The sequence below is a fragment of the Austrofundulus limnaeus genome, unplaced genomic scaffold (assembly GCF_001266775.1).
Source record: "Austrofundulus limnaeus strain Quisiro unplaced genomic scaffold, Austrofundulus_limnaeus-1.0 Scaffold64, whole genome shotgun sequence".
Taxonomy (NCBI): domain Eukaryota; kingdom Metazoa; phylum Chordata; class Actinopteri; order Cyprinodontiformes; family Rivulidae; genus Austrofundulus; species Austrofundulus limnaeus.
In genome coordinates this window covers 1,197,823-1,202,669 of record NW_013952466.1, presented here as the reverse complement: position 1 = coordinate 1,202,669, position 4,847 = coordinate 1,197,823, and the positions used below count along the sequence as shown (strand labels likewise).

The window sequence follows — 4,847 nt, the reverse complement described above, 5'->3', positions numbered from 1 at the left end:
ATTAAAGTCATTTCAAACAAAAAACATGAGATAAAGTTCTGCTTATTTTAATTGGTGTATTTTAAATGTATTTATTTAGTGGTTCATTTATGCTTTTATTTCTAATTATGTCAGTTTCGGTCCTCCATACTGCAAGAAGCCTGATAATCATCCATTCATTCAAACCAGGTGTGTTGGAGCAGAAAGGCAAGTAAAACATGCAGGACTGCGGCCCTCCAGGACCAGGATTGCCCACCCCTGCACTAAAGTATCAGCTTCTTGTGTGGATCGTTTTAGATTAAATAGTTCTACTTAAAAAAAAACACAATAAAACAAAGCTGATGCTGAGTTTGTTCATGAGATTTTGCCGTATGGAATAACAAACCGTTGTTCATGAGCACCACAGACATTTCCGTTTTGTTCCCAGATGTTTGCAGTTGTTACATCTTGTCTTTCAACATTTATATTTATGAATGAGGGAGGATAACGGGCTTCCCTTTCTATCTGCTCCACACCCGCAGGTTAGTCCTTATCTGCCAGGGTTGTAATTCATTAACCACACGCATTGCAAAGCACACACACACATGCACGGATGTCATTCAAGCGCCCCGAGCACCAGGAATTGATCAGTCAGCACCATGACGTGGAGCTTCTCAAGTCCAGAAAAAACATTTGGCCCCAAAACCCCAAATTAGCTGAGGCTTGGCATGTCAGTAGGATTTTTTTTAAGCTCTAATTTTATGGACTGCTTTTTATTTTATTTTTATCTGTTCCCACTGGGTTTAAAAGTCACTCTTTTAGACCCTTTATGTCTAGATTTTCCTTTACAGCCCTCTTCAGTCTGTGATTTATTGTAATATCTGCATGTCTGTGATGTGATTGCAGCTCGCGGCTTGTTTAGTTTTTAGGAATGCCTCCCCCTGCATCATTACTCTCCAAGTCAGATAGGATCCGTTCAGCTTTTATCTTAATGACAACCTGCCATTGGAGACAAACATGCACAGACTGCTCAGCTGTGYTTGTCTGACCTTCCTTATCTGTCGCTGATAACTCGGCGTACAGCAGCTCTGGTGTCGTGTTCAGATGAGTGTGGACGGTCGGCGGGACGGGGCGGAAAGAGGAAGGATATGCAGCGACAACGGCACCGCAACGGTTGTGGATAGTTGGGTCTGTAAAGCGTGCAGCGTGTGGAGGGGGGGTTGTGGTGGGGATGTGGAGGTTCCACTGTGGGKTGAATCAGTTGTTGCTGCTGCAGACATAAAGTCACTGGCTGCTCGCGGCTCAGAGAGGGTGGTAATTTGGGGGGATCCTTTTTCATCGGTGGTCGAGTGCAAGAGCGGGGCTTGCAGACTGGCTGTCCACTCTCGGTCGGCAATATTTACGTGCACGCATTCATGTGGTCGTCTTTGCAATGTTTCGTTTCAACTGGTGTCTCGCACAAAAAAACTACGAGTACGAGGTTTTTATTTGTCAACAATCATTAAAATTAGCTTTTTTTCTGCTAAAAGAAAGCTGAAAACAGCAGAAAAGTAGCTGAAAAAGCTGAATCCAGCATAAAGCAGAAAGAGTATATAAGTTACACCGTCAAAAATAACCACCAGTATTTTTGTTTTATTTAGACTTTTATAAGAAAAAAAGAACAAATTTATTTTTCAAAGTCAGTTTTTCACCACATGATTCATACATTTATAAATGTCATAGTTTATAAACTAAATATTTAACTTACAAATTAAATATTTAGTTAACAAGTTAAATATTTAGCTTGAAACTTAAATATTTAGCTAGCTACCTAAATATTTAACTTAAATATTTAGCTAGCTACCTAAATATTTAACTTAAATATTTAGTTAGCTAATATTTAGCTTGCAACTTAAATATTTTGGTAACTAGCTAAATATTTAAGTAGGTGGCTAGTTAATATTTAACTTGCTAGCTAAATATTTAAGTTGCAAGCTAAATATTTAGCTTGTTAGCTAAATATTTAATTTGTAAGTTAAATATTTATTTTAGATACTATGACATTTATAAATGTATGAATCAAATGGTGAAAAACTGACTTTGAAAAATAAATTTGTTCTTTTTTCTTATGAAAGGCTAAATAAAACAAAACTATTGGTGGTAATTTTTGACTGTGTAACTTTACAAATGGCACCCCATGAGAGCACGTTAGCTGAAATAAGCAGCTGAAGAAAGTCGCGAAATTGTTCACAAAAAATGAATTTAGCTGTGAAAGGGAAAATTAGCTGAAAACAGCGAAAATTTGCTTAAATTGCAAAAAATAGCTAAAGAAAGATAAAAAGCTTCAATTTGCAGAAAGAAGCTGATAGAAAATTTAAATAAAAATAGCTGAAATAAGCCGACAGATAGCAAAAAACAGCTAAAGTTAGCAATAAAAAATGAAAAAAAGCAGAATCAGAACAAAAAAGGAAAAGTGCAGTAAAGGTTTTATTCCAAACAGTCTTAAAGATGTTTAAGACGCTTTCATTCATTTTCACTGACAACGAAACGGCAGAAAATGTTCATCACCAAAAGTATAAAATGCTGAAATATCAAAATCCAGAACAGGACTATCCGAAAGGAGCTGAAGCTTTGATGTATAAATAGTTGAAATAGCACAAAAATTGTGGAACGGGATACGCACCGAAAAACATGGAGGAAAAATGGATCATCCCAATAAATTTATGATTTTACAAAGTGAGTTTTATTTTTAAATAATTTATGTTTGTTCAAAAGCTTATATACAATTAGATTAGCTGCATGGATCACTATTAGAGCCTGGGGCATCTTTGGAAGTGTTGCTGTCAGGAACAAAAGAGAAGACTCAGGTTTTTTACGAGTCTTTAACATTTCATCCATACGTAGGTCTGTAAGCAGTAGACACAAGAGCTTTTTTGATTTATGACTCAGACTCTTTATCAGCCTCAACTTGCCTGTGATTTATAAAGCCATCAGCTGCAGAGCTGCAGCTTCTTCCCCACACAGCCCCAGGGATGGACTCGCTCTTTAAGAATAACACAGAGTTAAATGGCCCAGAACTTGCCCTCAGTTTTATCCTGGATTAAACACACAGTCTGCRCTGTGGGGCAACTCAGCCCCTCCAAAATATGGTACACATGCTTAACGATGTAATGTGTCTGTTGTGACTCCTCCACACAATATTTATTATTTCCCCAACATWAAGTTACATTCACCTAAACAAGATCGATAAAGTCCATGCTACATGATGAATTAAAAAGTTGCTTTTGTCACAGCCTGATGACGTCTAACTGCTAACACTGCTAACAGTGCTAACACTGCTAATGGTGCTAATGGTGCTAACACAGCCAAGAAAAAGAAAAAAAATTGGTGAAAAAATATAAAAGTTTATAACTAAATGTGTGTTTCTGTACAACAGACTGCTGTCCAACTGTAACACTCAATAAAACATGTCCTAATTTAACACGGCGGAATGTTACCTTTATATTAAATCAGAAAACATTTTTATAGAACTGTTTTACCTCATTGTTTTGTGATCRTTGGCCTGCTGGGTTACAGTTAAATCGTTCACATTAAGTTTTATGCACTTTCCGTGGATTTACTTTCATTTAGTTACACTTTTGTAGAGGCAAAAAAAAAACAGATTATCCTTGCTTGGATCTAGATAGAGTGATGGAAAAGGAGAGATGTGGTATTTCTGTCCCYGGAGATCACTTCTAGTGTTTTTAACAGAAATCATGCCAGCAGTGGACGTCCCATAGAAATGATCCAGCTGTACTGATTTATATGTGACAGAAGATAAAGATGTAACTCAGACAGAAACTCGTGGGTTTAAAGCTTCTTCAGGAACCCGAGCGCGTGTAGCAGGACACACACACACTCGTGTCATGTCAGCAGAGGAGACTGTGTGGAAGATGTTTATTTTGGCCCAGCTGGAAGAGGCTGCTGTCCAACCAGGAAGGCAGTAGCTGCTGCTGGGAATCATCACTTCCCCGTATAGTTCCTTCTTTAGCTGTATAACTGAACAAACACCCTTAAAACCCAAGAGTTTCATACTGTGTTCTGTGAACCAAACACTGTCTCCACTATTTATAATTTATGATATAACAAGTTTCCACACGGTCATGTGTTCTAAATTAGGTGAAATACCTGCTCGGTGYGATCACAACCTAAAGAAAACGGCTATTAGAATTTATTAAAATATAAAGATGAAGGTTTAATATTGACTTATAAGACCCCAAAGTTTCTCTTGACTTCTCTCATACACATTATGATCAACTCCAAGACAAAACAGTGATTTTTTTTCAACAATGTGTTGTGTAGCGTTCTTTCTTTCCCTCTCTGTGTCTTCAATGATTCGAAGTCACTAATAGAAATAAGAGCTTTCTCAGAGCTCCGTCACTTTCTTAGTAACGCCGTGTTTTGTTTCTAAAATTAAACTTCGCATGCAGCTGCAAATACGCAGTCATGATCCCACAGAAGCTTGTTTTTCATTCTTTTTTTAAAAACAGGAGATCAGACCTAAAAATWCTTCACATGGAGCTTTAAAGTCTTATTTACATGAGTGTCCATGTCATCGGTTTAAAACGATTACTGGTAAAAGTACATTTTTGTTATTAAATGTTTTTTTTTATAAAGACTTATATGGAATAACTTCATGGCCAGTTTTAACCCTCCTACTGACCTTGAGTCAAAAAAAAAACACGAGTAGAGATGGGATAAATGACTCTTTGAAGGGATCCAGATCTTGGGGAGCCGTTTGCTTCACAGAGCCGTTCAAAAGAGCCATTCGATTTTTAACGTGTTACATCATCACGCAGGAAAATACATCATCACATAGGGAAATACGTCTTCACGTAGGGAAATACGTCTTCACGTAGGGAAATACGTCT

The 4,847-nt window shown here is 37.3% G+C and overlaps 1 protein-coding gene across 2 annotated transcripts in view; it reads left to right on the top strand.

The window, feature by feature from the left end:
* eva1aa (eva-1 homolog A, regulator of programmed cell death a) overlaps positions 1–4,847 on the top strand; it is a 330,537-nt gene that overhangs the window by 278,660 nt on the left and 47,030 nt on the right. The window lies entirely within an intron of this gene.